A 13732-nucleotide genomic window follows, 5' to 3' on the forward strand; every position below is an offset into this window, starting at 1 on the left:
GACTCCAGACTGAGACAACTGTGCCTGTAGGAGACCCAGGAGAAGAATGCGCTTGGCGTGTTTGAGAAGCAGCCGGAAGCCAGTGTGCCAGAGCGGGTGAGCGAGGATCCTGCAGGCCCTCAGAGGCTGTGGAGAGACTTTGACTTTCACTTCGAGTAGGAAGGGAAACCACTGACAAGTGTGAGCAATGGGAAGACGTGGTGTGATTTGCTGTGGGCAGAACAGAAGGGCTCATACCGCACAGTGCTAGCAAGGATAAGGTGCCTTAATTCTCCAGAAGTCTTTATACACTTCATAGAAGTGTTGTATGAGATTTTTAAATTAGGATTGTTGCTATCCCATTTTACAGAAGAAGAAACTGAGGCTTTGGGTGGTAACTCACTTGCCCGAGTTCAACCACTAGCAAGTGGTAGAGCCAGGCTCTTACCAGAGCCTAGCCTCAGCACCCCTGTGGATTGGAGATCCACAGACCCGCATCCCAGTCTTGGTCCTGACGCTTATTAGCTGTGACTCTGGATGACTAAATTCCCGTGGTTCCATTTCTGTCTCTATAAAACGGAAGCATGGCAGATGGGCTCAGAGTCGGCATCAGTAATCCTGCCGCCTGGTGGTCATGGCCTTGTGTAATCCTCTCCACGGAGTAAATTGCTTCTAACCAACAGACTACAGCAGTGTTGAGGGATGCTGCAACCCTGATTCAGTGAGAAAAGACCATGAGTTCCATCTTACTAGGAGACTCTCTACTGCTTTCTGGGCTTGCAGACTTTGATGAAGAGAGAGGCCCATGTGTAAGGAGCTAAGGGCAGCCTCTGGCCACAGCCCACAAAGAGCTGAATTTTGCTAACAACCACTGAGTGAGCTGGGAAGTGGACCCTTTCACGGTCAAGTGTTCAGATGAGACTGAGACCATGGCAAAGAGCTCTACTGCAGCCTGGGAGAGACCCTGAAGCAGAGGGTCCAGCTAAGTCCTGCCCAGCTTCCTGACCCACAGAAACTGTGAGACAGTAAATGTGTCTCACCTTAAGCTGCTGAGACTTGGGGTAATTTATATTACCCAGCAATAGATCACTGAAACAGGGGATAATACTTGTGGGTACCACTGACAGGTGTTTCGGAGGATCAAGCACAGTGTTTCGTATAAGGTATGCAGCCTTGAGCCTGGCACAAAGTGAGTTCTCAATAAATAGCAGTAGCTGTTTTCATTTTGATAATTAAGGCCTCCCAGAGGGCAAAGGAGAAACCTGTACTCCCAGGACTTCAAGCATGAACAACACACGGGTTTGCTAAGATCTAGGTCTAGAAAGGCCAGGCTTGGCCCTCCTGCTCCGAGGACAGGAGCATCCCTGGCCGATTTCCCCGCTCTGGGGCCTCCCAGTCATGCTGACGTCCATGACGTGGCAGATCCCACGCTGGGTCCTGGACTGGTTTGCACCCACAGTGACCCCAGGATTTGTGCTCCTGCCCCTGCCTTCCCACTTCCAGAAGCTCACCCTTCTTGGGGAAAGGACCTCCCTCCCTAATACCAGAGAGGAAGGGGTTGGGGTGTGGGAGGAGGGCACAGCCCAGCCAGAGGCTCAGAAGTGAGCTCAGCCTGGCCTCTCTTTTGGGGGCTAGCTCCTACCCATCAGAGGCATCCAGGCAGTAAGCAGGCCTTGGGGCACCCGGCCTTGACTCCAGCATCCCGTCCTCGCCAAAGCTGTCATGGTGTCATTCTCCACATGGGCCATACGCCCCACTGCATGCACACAAGGCAGCAGTCTCCAGCCGTGAGTCATCGGCTCCATCAAGGCCTTATGACCATGACCATTTCTCTTGAAGAGATTAGGAGCCAGCTGTTTCTCCACTGTCTCAGAAGCAGAAGCAGGACACACCATATCCAGGCACCTGGTCCATCCTCTGATCTCCCTCACCACGTACCCTGGCATGTAAGGAGGTCTTGGGACCCCTCTCGTTTTGTCTCTCTCTTGGTAATGTTGTCTGTCCCCTTTCCCTCCCTCTCTCTCTCTCTCCCTCCCACTCCCTCTCCCCACCCTGCCACCATATTGCTTTCATCACTTTCCCTCTGCCCCCCTTGCTTCAGGGAGGCCCCCTCCAGACACCTCCCACTCCCTGAGGCCACCTTGCACTTTCCTGCCTGTGTGTCTCCTGAGCCAGCGGAGCCCGCCCCTTGTCCCACTGCCATGTCCACACAGTCAAGTCCTGGCTCAAGGGCCACCTCCTCCTTGAAGCCCACCCTCATTACCTCCTCATCCTCTGCTGTCCTAGCTGCTACAGAATTGCAAGCCACCTCAGGGAGCTGCGGAAATGGAAGCAAGTATGAAATGATAATTGTGATAAATGCCATAGAAACAGAAGACCAGGGGTGTGGGAGCTGATGTGCTATGTTCCTTACCCTGGACTTGGCGGGGGTGGGGTCTGAGAAGGCTTCCTGAAGGACATTGTTTCTCTGCTGGGACCTAAAGGACAAGTTAGCGAAGTGAAGAGGAACGGAAGAGTGTTATGGACAGAAGGAACAGCAAATAGGAAGGCTCAGAGGCAGGGAGGGGGAGGAAGGATGGGTAGACAGATAGATGAGTGGGTGGGGTGAACTGGTGGCTGATTGAATGGGTGGGTAGATGGATGGATCCAGGAATGCACGGAAGATGCGAGAACGTAAGACCTGCTTGGCCTGCTATAGTGTCAGAGCACCTACCTCTAGCAGGAGGCAGGGGGAGGGTCCTGGGTCATGCCTGTTATCTGCCGTCTGGCTCTTTGATCTGAATCCCAGGCAGACACTAATGACCACTGCCTCCACCCCCAGCCACAGAGACCAGACCCTCTGACCTCAACCCCTTCCCTCCTCTCCTGGGGATCCTGGAGATAGGGTATTTATAGCTGATAACCTCCCTGCCCCCTGCCCCTCTTGCCTCTCTCTGGCCACTTCCTTCTATTCTCCTGCCCTGATCATGGGGAGGTAGCAGCCCCACCCTGCGCCTCAGAGGCCTCCCCCCTCCTTTCTTTCCTCCTTATCTCTCCTGGCACGTTTCCTGCCTCAGGAGATAGAGAGAGAAAGGCCGACCCGTGAGCTTTGTGATAGCGGGAGCGAGGCTCTCAGAGGCTCCAGGGTGGGGTGGACTGCTCAGGGCCTGAGGGTTCCCCTGTCCGGCTCCCTCTGCCAGCGTGGGAGGCGCCTGCACTGCACGTCAGGCTGGGATGGTGACGACGGTGTATGTTGCGGGCAGCTAAGAGCACATGATTTTGCCTCTGCCTGGCTCTGTCCTCGGTGAGTCACTGCCTCCCTCAGCCTCGGGTTCCCCGTCTGTGAGATAGGGCTGGTGACAGTCCATTTCCAGGGCCGGTGTGGGACTTAAGGGAGACAGCGGACATCACAGCACGACTGAGGACGTTTAACTTCTATGATGAGGGCAGAGAATCTTTTGAGGAGCTCTATGGGGAGGGAAAAGGGGGTGCAGGACCTCAGGTAGGTCAGGGGCAGGGGGTGGGATGCAGGGCATCTTGGAAGCCTGGGAATTGCTTAGGAACACCTGCCTCGGGCATCCTGCCTCTGGCTTCCAGGAGAGACTGGGGATACGGGCTTCGGGCTCCCTCCATCCTCCCACCCCTCCTAACCCACCCCCAACACCCACACACAGAGCAGGAATGGAGGGAACTTGCTCCCACTGTCCTCTTGCGACCCATGGGAGAAAGGTCCACAGAGACCCCGCCCCACCCAGGCTTCCACTGCGAGCCTGATACACCCCTTCCTAGGGGAGGGGCTCAGAGAGAAGAGCTGACATTCCCCTCTGCAACTTTAAAGGACCTTGAAGTGAGGAGAGGTCAGAGCTGACATCGAAAGAGCCCAAATTATGACTTTCAGGCTGCTCCCAGCAGTGAAAGCCCGGAATCCTAACCACTGGACCACCAGGGAATTCCCTGCAGGGGCATTTCTGAGTGATTCTGGGCATTTCTCTCCTGATGACATTCTGGTATCTCATTTGTTCACTCAACAAACATTTTCAAGCACCTACTGTGTGCCAGGGCACAGTGTTAGGCCCTGGGGAGACAGAAGTGACCTAAAATAGGGACGAGCCTGGCTCTCTTATACAGAACAGAAAACAAGCAGATCAAGAATAGGGCCTCCCCGGTGGCGCAGTGGTTGAGAGTCCGCCTGCCGATGCAGGGGACACGGGTTCGTGCCCCGGTTATGGAGTGAGTATTATAACGAGACCAAGCAGAATGCTAGGACAGGAAATAATGGAGGGATGGCTTGTCTAAACAGGGTGGTAGGGTCAGCCTCTCTCAAGAGGGAAACTTTAACAGCCCTGGCCACGGTGAAAACTGGGGGAAGCAGTTCCAGGTAGAAGGAGCAGCAGGTAGAGAGATCTGTGGGAGAAAGTTCCACATCAAAACGTCCCAACCCAGACTGCAGCTCGGCTCGAATGTGCTTCTCTTCCAGCTATTCCTGCTTTCCCGAGTCGTGTGAGGATCCTCCTCACCAGGCCCCACAGCCCGTCTGTCACGAGGCTGAGAATTCTTCCTCTGATCTGGTTCTGCCATCATGCTCCCATCCCCAGCCTGGACTGTTGAGACACTCCCTCACTGGTCCCATAGCTCGTCTCGCCACCCTGCAGTCCAGCCTCCTCCCTGCTCCCAGGGATTGTTCTAAACCAAAACCGTCAAGTAGCTGCCCTGCTCTAAAACTGCCCATGGCTCCCTATTGCTTACCCGACCCAAACCAGACCCCTTGGGCGCTTCATATTATACCTGCTAGGCCCATGCCCCTGCACCCCCTTTTGACCCTAGGAGCCTCCCATAACCCCCTTTCCTTCATGCCTTTACGCGTGCAGTTCCCCCTGCTGGGAACGCCCTCCTGCCAGTGCTCCTCCACCTCCATGGTCTCTCCTCCGCTGCACGTCCCCTGCCTGCCCTTCACTTAGGGGAACTCCTGTCTCTGTTCCCCAGGAGGAATGCCTTTCTCATATTTGGTCCCCCAGTGCCAGCCCAGACCTGATAGGAGGGGAGGCAGTGTAGCCCACTGGGTGGACTCAGGACAAGCTCAGGTGAGGGTCCTGGCTCAACCCCTCCCACCTGGGCGCTCTCAGTTTTCTCATCTGTAAAATGGGGATAATATTAGTGCCTTTTACATCAGCTTGTTGAGATGATTAAGTGACACGTTTAATTGGGGGGCACTGCCCCAGGGGATGTTTTGGGACTGGACGGCGGCGTTTTGGCTGGTCACAAAGCTGGGGATGGGGGGGGAACACCATTCTAGTTAGTAGGTGGAGAAGGCAAGTGATGAGCAAAACGTGGGACAGCCATGCCCAGCGAGAACGGTCCCGCGATGCACGTGACTTTCACGTGTCCTGCTGGACATTCATCTAGGGAGGAAAGATGTATATACTTATATGAATCTAGACTTTAACTCTACTTTACGCATAAATATAAAGCGTTTGGCACAGTGTGAATACACACTGATTTTTCCACGGGTCAACTGAGTAAAGGCAATAACAAGAGAAGTCCGTATTTCGTTTTATTCAGAACAGGCCAGGAGTTGCTCGCAATTTTGGACGGTGACCCTTTTGGAGTGTTGGAGTCTCTGCTCTGAGCCCCACATCCGGAGCGGCCACCTTCTCGGAGGTTCTGCAGGGACCGCAAGCTCCTGGCAACTTCATCGTGCCTTCTAGAGCAGCTGCAGATTTTATTTTACGCGACATTCTTTATATGTCTGCTTTACATTACAGTTAGGACTTTATATATGGATAGTTTTAAAAAGGAGTATGTAGGTAGGTTACAGTATCCATGAGGTTCATTTCAGGGTATTAAAGACGATATTACATATTTTAACATAAATAAAAGGTGTCGGTTGTGAGAAGGTTGAGACCTGGTGATGCAGAGACTTATGAAGTCGTCAGGACTCAGACCTTATTGTCAGGGTTCAGCACACGTGTGATGGGGGAATGAATGGATGACCAGAGACGTGTTGAAGGAGGCTCTCTGGTGCCCCTCATATTACCACCTGTTTGGGCTGCCTGGGTCTGTCTGCTGCCGGTTCCAGAAACCTCTGTGGGGCCAGCTAAGCACTGGCTTCCTTGGTCCAGGCGGCCGGCACCGCACTGGGTCAGAAAGTTGCTCGGGATAACCTTAGTTCTGCCTACAGGGTCCCTGAGCAGAGGCCACCTGGATTGGAAGGCCCAGCCGGAAAACGACCAGGCGCGATGTCCACCTTCCAGACCTTTGCAATGTCCCGGGATGCGAGTTGGGGCTCCTGCCTGGATCTGGTCAGAGGTGAGGGGAAACGGGGGGGGAGGACGTGGTTCTGGGTGGTGCCCTCCTTCCTGCCGGGAATAAAAATCATCACATTTGCTTCCAATTTCTTTCTTTATTTACACGTTTTCTCTTTACAGGTAATTCACGCTTGCTGTCCAAGCACTTCAAGCGGTGCAGGAGTGTAGGATTCTCTCTGGCTTCTACTCTCTCTTACTAACCAGAGACAGGCTGGCATCCTTAATAACTGAGCAGGTGCTTTCCTCCACATTTTTGCGGAACACCCAATCCACTCACTTAAATTTTGTTTCTCCTTTACAAAACCCAGATCATATTGAATCTGATCTTCTGCAGTGTGTTTTTACACTAACTGTTGAGTGGAGGAACCTTTCCAGGGCAGCACATAGAGAGCAACTGCTTGTCATTTTGTGGATGTATTTCATTTATTTGGCCTTAAAATTTTGTTAAACATTTTTTTTCTCATGGAAGGAATACATGCACGTGGTTAAAAAATAAATTTCTCTATCTTCACAAACACTCCAAGTTTGCTTTTAGTTTTTCTGAACTAAACTTTTAAAAGTACATTCCCGTTTCTTCATGTGTCTGTTTTAGGGACTATCTACTGATGACCTTCCAAGAAACGTGAGGAAATTAGTGACCAATCCTTAATGTGGGTTGGCTGTGTGATTTTATTTTTATATTGGCGAGGTTAATGGCATTCACATTCCATTTTAATACTGTAACTATAATTGGTTGGAAAGATCAAAGGCTAATAACCAGACTTTTAGTAACAGCTCACACTTAGAAAGTCCTTAACCATATCCTGATATCATGCAAAGCCCTTCACATAGGGGTGAACTTGTTAAATCCTCACAACAGCCCTAGGAGGTGGCAACAATTATTACCCCCATTTTACAGATGAGGAAACTGAGACACAGAAAAGTTGAGGAATTCCCCCAAGATGCTTCTGTGTTACAGAGTGGGGACTGGAACACCAGCTGGTCCCAGGGTCTGTGTTCTTAACCACTACACTGGTTTGAGCTGAGCCCCTCTCCGTGACTGTTTAAATCTTAGGAATTCCAAAGCATGGATATACCCCTTAGCTCATTTGAGGCTAACTTCTTCCCACACCACAGATGGAGAAACACAGCCCTAGATTATAGTCTTTTTCTTTCTTTTTTAAAAAATATTTATTTATTATTTAGTTGCACCAGGTCTTTGTTGCGGCAGGCAGACTCCTTAGTTGCGGCTCCAGGGCTCCTTAGTTGCGGCTCTCGGGCTACTTAGTTGCAGCATGCATGTGGGATCTAGTTCCCTGACCAGGGATAGAACCCGGGCCCCCCGCATTGGGAGTGCGGAGTCTTATACGCTGTGCCACCAGGGAAGCCTCCTAGATTATAATCTTTAAAAAAAAACAATCTTCATTTGCTGAGCATTTACCAAATTTACCATGTACCTGCCACCGTGCTCGGCATCTGTAGGTGAGAGCCCGAGTTCGCCCCATCACCTGCTCCTAAGTGGGCCCTGTGTCCGTCTACATGTGGGAGGACGACATGGAGGGACAGAGGTAAAGAAATCAGAAGAGGAAGGGCTTGGGCCTGCCTGAGTGTTCAGGGCAGGCTGTTGGTGGCATCGTGGAGAGAGAGAGCCCTGGGCTGTGACCTGGGGCAGGGAATCCAACCTCCTTGGCCTTCGAATTCCCCAACATCAGATCAACGTGTCGGTCAAAATGACCCTAAGTGGACCCGGCTCTAGGCCCCTGCGGCTCTGCCTGGTGGCACAGTGGTTGAAAGCCTGCCTGCCGATGCAGGGGACATGGGTTCGAGCCCTGGTCTGGGAGGATCCCACGTGCCGTGGAGCGGCTGGGCCCGTGAGCCACAATTACTGAGCCTGCGCGTCTGCAGCCTGTGCTCCGCAACGGGAGAGCCCGCGATGGTGAGAGGCCCGTGCACCACGGGGAAGGGTGGCCCCCGCTCACCACAGCTAGGGAAGGCTCTGTGACCTTGGGCAGGTCCCTTCTCTTCCCTGAGCCTCTGGCTGCCTCGGCTGTAAGAGCAGGTAGTAGCCAGCCTCCTGCACAAAGTCCATGCAAGGATTAAATGAGATGATGTGGGGAACGCCCTGAGCACACGAAGAGGTGGAGGAGGAATCAGAACTGGAACACCGGACCCTGTCCACCTGGCCTTCCGCCCTCCCCTCCACAAGGCCCCCCCCGGGGGCTTGCCCCATTCCATAAGCTGAGGTAGGGGCAAGGGGCTGGAGGCTGTGGGAAAAAGCGATTGCCAGGACTGATCAGACCTCCACCTCACAGCCAGCCTTCCCACGAAATCTTGTTCAGATGAGAGGTGGCCGGGGCGCTTCCTCTGCAGACCCAGAGTGAGCTGTGGAGCCCGCAAAGACATCTGGTTTCTGGATCTTGGGATCCCACACCCTCAGGCCAAGGGAAGGAGGGGCTCAGGCTCATAGGGTCTCTTCATATACTCCTCCACCTTGCTCCCCTCCCCTCGGGCAACCTCGTCCCAACCTCCGCACCACCCAGGTGAGAGTTTGGGACTAGGCAGCTGGCTGAGCACCAAGGGCAGACCCTGAACTGGCGGCCATCCAGGCGGAGCCGTCACCCACCCACCTACTCCCTGCCCAACCCCTCTCCAGGCCCCAGCCAGGGTCTGCAGCAGCTCTCCACCCAGCACCTGAAGTGGCACTGACTAGCCTCCACCCCACAGGGCACAGCCTGGGTGGAGGCAGCCTTGACGGGAGAAGCAGGCAGGCTGCCTGATGGGGCTCCGGGCAGTGGAGGTGTTGAGTGCTGCAGGAGGGGTGTGGCCAGAGAGGTGGTGGTATTAACAGACCCTAAGGGCAGACAGGGCTGAGGCTCATCCTGGGGCCGCGAGAGGAGGCAAAATGTAGGACTAGATGCTGGTACAGGTACCCTGTGGTCCCACATCCCCTTCACTTGAGCAACACAATGACCTAGTGCAGGCAGGAGCTGGCTAAAGAATGAACAATAATAACAAAAAGAATAATGGTCACTATCCCTGGTTGATGCTTACCAAGCAGATTCTAAGAGATTTCTCTGCTTGGTCTCAGCCTTCACAATGACCCTCTGACGTAGGGGCTCTATTGTTCCCATTTTGTCTCAGATGGAACCAGAGAGGTTAAGTCATTTGCCCAAGATCACGCAGCATCTAACCCAGGTCAGAAGGGATCCATCGCCCATCCCTTTAATCTCAATGGCTATGTGACTCTGTAACTTTACTGCTGGTAAAATTCAGATTCCTGGGCCCTGCCTTGACTCATTAAGTCAGAATGCCAGGTGAGTGAGGCTCTGGAAGCTGTGATTTTGACAAGTGTCCCAGGAGATTCTTGTCTACAAAATCCTGCACTAGGTTGTCGAGTGACTTTCTCAGAGAAAGCTAGAAAGTACCCAGACAGCAACGGCCGGTTTCTAAAGAGGCAGTTCATGAAGGAGGGAAGGAGGTCTCCCTGTGATGGACGTTCTCGCAGAGGGGATGGATGGGAGGCTGCCCTGGGGCTGTTGGAGGTAGGGGGCCATTCTATCCCCGCTTCCCTTCCCTGCGTCTTTCTTGTCTGGCAGCCTGGACAGAACACGAGGTCAAAGGCCTCATCTAAAAGGCTCTGGCAGGTGGGACTTGGGGCCCAGTCGATGAATGGGTTCCACTGGCTCTGGGGTGAGGACTGACGGAGGGTGGCAGATGGACACCCCTAGGCCTCTCCCAGGGGTCAGGCAAGAGCTCTTCCCGGCTGATCTTCCCAAGGCTCCTGCCCAGCCACTCCACCCACCCCTAGCGCCTGCTCTCCCATTGCCTGTGACTCTCAGCTGGTCACCTCACCATAGCTGTAATTCCACCCCCTCTTCACAAGGAGACAGCAGGTTCAAAACCCGGGCACAGTCATCACCACATTGACAGTCACAACTGCCCTGATAGACAAGCGGGGTGCTGTGTGACCCCCCCCCAACCAAACGGGAGACTGAGGCCTGGAAGGACAGGCAGGGCGTGCACTGCCTAAGGGCACCCACCTCAAGGGGCAGGACGAAGGGGCTGAAACCCAGGCTGACCTGTCCCATGCCCTGGCATGGGGCTGTGTCCCAGGGTTGGGTGGGAGGGGGCTGTTTTCTAGTTGGCACAAGGGCACTGGGTGGGCAGGTCCAGTCAGCAGGAGGAAGCCTAGATTCGCCCTGCATCCCACGGTTGCCAGGTTACAGGTCTTTGTATCCCTGGACCCTCTCTGTTCCAATAGACCAGTCATTTCGAATTCCTTTATCCACGGAACCCTTACTTCAAAGTACATCTTATGTAAAATAGAAAACCATAATGACACTTACCAACAAGGTTTGAGTACTTCCTACGTGCCAGGCCCTGTGGTAAGTGCTACCCATGGATTATCTAATTTAATCCTAAAAACAACCTGACGGATAGCTACTATTATTATTGCCAATTTAAAGAGGCAGAAACCGAAGCATAGATAAATCAGGTAAAAACGGCACTGCCTTTCTGGCTCCAGTGGCGCCATCCCACACCTTCAGCCTCTAGGGGTTCCTCAAAGCACAGTTTGAGAACCAGTGTACAAGCACTCCTCAGCACGGTATTTGTACCTGAACCAGAAAACACATCAAAACGACCCAAAAAAAAAAAAAAAACAACGACCCACACAAAGTTTACACGGGGACAGTACCTCTTGGGACTTCAACAGCTTTCTAGAATCCCATCATCCCCACCTCACCGCAGCCACTTTTCAGTCTTACTAAAGAATGCAAGTGCTCACCTATTGTTTTGTTTGCCCAGGCTCCACCCTGACCCTTCTTCCTGGCAGCGTTACCCTCTCCCAACTCCATCTCGTGCTTTTGAGAACGGGTTGCCCTGTGCTTATAGGACCTCACCCCTAGATTGCAGCTGATTGGTGGGGATTTGATCTCAGTTGGGCCAATCAGAGTGCTTCCACCCTGGAATGGAGGAAGTGTTCCTGCCTGGTGAGGGGACCTCGAGATGTGGTTTCAGAGATGTTGTTGGCCGTGTCCCCCACCCATGGAGGACTCAGTCTAGACTTCAACAGCTTTCTAGAATCCCATCATCCCCACCTCACCGCAGCCACTTTTCAGTCTTACTAAAGAATGCAAGTGCTCACCTATTGTTTTGTTTGCCCAGGCTCCACCCTGACCCTTCTTCCTGGCAGCGCTACCCTCTCCCAACTCCATCTCGTGCTTTGAGAACGGGTTGCCCTGTGCTTATAGGACTTCACCCCTAGATTGCAGCTGATTGGTGGGGATTTGATCTCAGTTGGGCCAATCAGAGTGCTTCCACCCTGGAATGGAGGAAGTGTTCCTGCCTGGTGAGGGGACCTCGAGATGTGGTTTCAGAGATGTTGTTGGCCGTGTCCCCCACCCATGGAGGACTCAGTCTGCAAGGAGAGGGAAAGAGCACAGCCTGCAGAGAGAGAAAAGAGAGCCCTGTGGCCTTTGATTTTCTGTTTCCGGTCCCTGAGATCCAGTGACATTTCAGTCACTGTTTACTTATTCATTCCTTCTTATGTTGGCCCAGCTAAGCAGAGCCGGTTTCTGCTGCTGGCCATGAAGATGGAAGAGAAAACGAAGGAGGAGAAGGAGCTGCATGGCGGGGGAGAAAAGAATACAAGAATGAAGCTGCTTTGCGGGTTGCAGCTCTGCCATTTGGAAGACAATTTGAGTTGACCACTCAATAGCCATTCTTGCCCTTCTTTTTTCCTGACAGAATTTGCATCTTGGTCAGGCTTCTTTAAAGATAGGAAATTGGGGGCTTCCCTGGTGGCGTAGTGGTTGAGAGTCCGCCTGCCGATGCAGGGGACACGGGTTCATGCCCCGGTCCGGGAAGATCCTGCATGCCGCGGAGCGGCTGGGCCCGTGAGCCATGGCCGCTGAGCCTGCGCGTCCGGAGCCTGTGCTCTGCAACGGGAGAGGCTGCAACAGTGAGAGGCCCGCATACCGCAAAAAAAAAAAAAAAAAAAGATAGGAAATTGGTCCAGTATGAACCTTGGCCAATGAGATGTAGGGAGAGTCTGATGGTGGTGGTAGGGGGTACTTGGGAGGGTTTTTCTTATTATTCAAATGTGACATGGGACAGGGCCTGTGAAGAGATAGTTTGCTATCTGCAGCTGTTATACCCTTTTTCCATGTAGGATGAGTTTTTAGCTGGACACGTGGTTGTCCAGCCAAAGACTGCATTTCCCAGCCTCCCTTGCAGCTAGATGTGGCCATGTAGCCAAGTTCTAACCAACGGTATAAGTGCCCGTGTTGTGTGTGACTCCTGTGGCTGTGCCTGTTAAGAGGAGGTACATGACCTGTCCTCCCTCCCCTCTTTCTTCCTGACGACTAGAATACTTACATAATGATGAGCCATCTTCCTCCTTGTAGATAAGGACAGCAACTTAGAGAAGTCTAGCCCTCAATCCCACTGGCTGCCATGTTAACCCTGAACTGATGTTGGACCGTAAAGGGACAGGAAAATAGATTTCTATGTTGTTTAATCCACTGCTATTTGGGGTCATGTTACAGCAGCTGATCTACCCAATACAGGATCTTCTTGCTTTAGATCTTGCTGTGCTGTCTGGAGCTGTGACAGCCATCTTGTGAACATGAGGGGAAAACCCAGGGGATAACTGAGAAGCCAAGTGAGAGTCCTACTTCCATGGAGCTGCTGAACTTGCCAACTCTGCAACCACTGATTCCAGATACCTTGTTAGGTGAGACAATACATTTCTTATTCAAGCTATTTTCATCGGTTTTTCTATCACTTGCTGGCAAAGCATGCCAACTGAGGTACTCTAGGTGGTCTGTGGTAGAGTGGCCTAAAATCATGCCCTGGCCAGGGACAGTGGAAGGCCAGAACACAGTGGGGAGATTTGTGACCCAAACCCACTCCCCCATCAGGAGCTTCTGCCCTTTCCATCCAGGAGGTGCAAATCCAGCCTCAGACCTTTCTGGACAAAGCAGCTATCAAAAGAGCGTTGACAAAACAGAGCCTCTCTGTTTATCCATCAAGAAGAAAGAGAGAGGAGGGTGAAGACGTTCCACCTAAGTTGTGTGGTGGGGAGAGTATGACTTGCATCCTCTAACCGGTAATAAACGCGCTTCTCTCCTGGGTCCTTGGCAGCTTTACCCTGACAGCTTTTATTTCTGTCCACAATTTCCATTTCATGGAGCCAGGAGTTCTGCAGATCACTCAGGATCTTGGAAGGAAGCAGAAATCACATCAGAGAGGACTTTGAGGAGGATTTAATGAAGGGACTTTACAGAGGTGTGCAGAGAGCTAAGGGAATGCTGAGACACGCTTGAGCACCAGGCAAGGGCTGCAGTGCGGGAGGGGCACCTGCAACCAAGACCTCGGTGGAAATACCCCTCTCTCCTCCCGCTCTCTGATCTCGCGCCAGTGTCTCCCAGTACCTCACGCCAACCGCGATGGAGCGAGTAAGGGAGCCTGGGGGATGCAATCCTCAG

At 52.8% G+C, this 13732-nt stretch overlaps 1 long non-coding RNA gene across 1 annotated transcript; it reads left to right on the forward strand.

Moving 5' to 3' along the window:
* Positions 1-3199: 3199 nt before the first annotated feature.
* Positions 3200-6519, forward strand: LOC112402110 (uncharacterized). Its single transcript, XR_003003678.1, has 3 exons — positions 3200-3262; positions 6137-6264; positions 6384-6519. It is a non-coding gene; the product is annotated as an uncharacterized LOC112402110 (long non-coding RNA).
* Positions 6520-13732: the final 7213 nt, after the last annotated feature.

This window comes from Neophocaena asiaeorientalis, unplaced genomic scaffold, assembly GCF_003031525.2.
Source record: "Neophocaena asiaeorientalis asiaeorientalis breed wild unplaced genomic scaffold, Neophocaena_asiaeorientalis_V1.1 scaffold43, whole genome shotgun sequence".
Taxonomy (NCBI): Eukaryota; Metazoa; Chordata; class Mammalia; order Artiodactyla; family Phocoenidae; genus Neophocaena; species Neophocaena asiaeorientalis.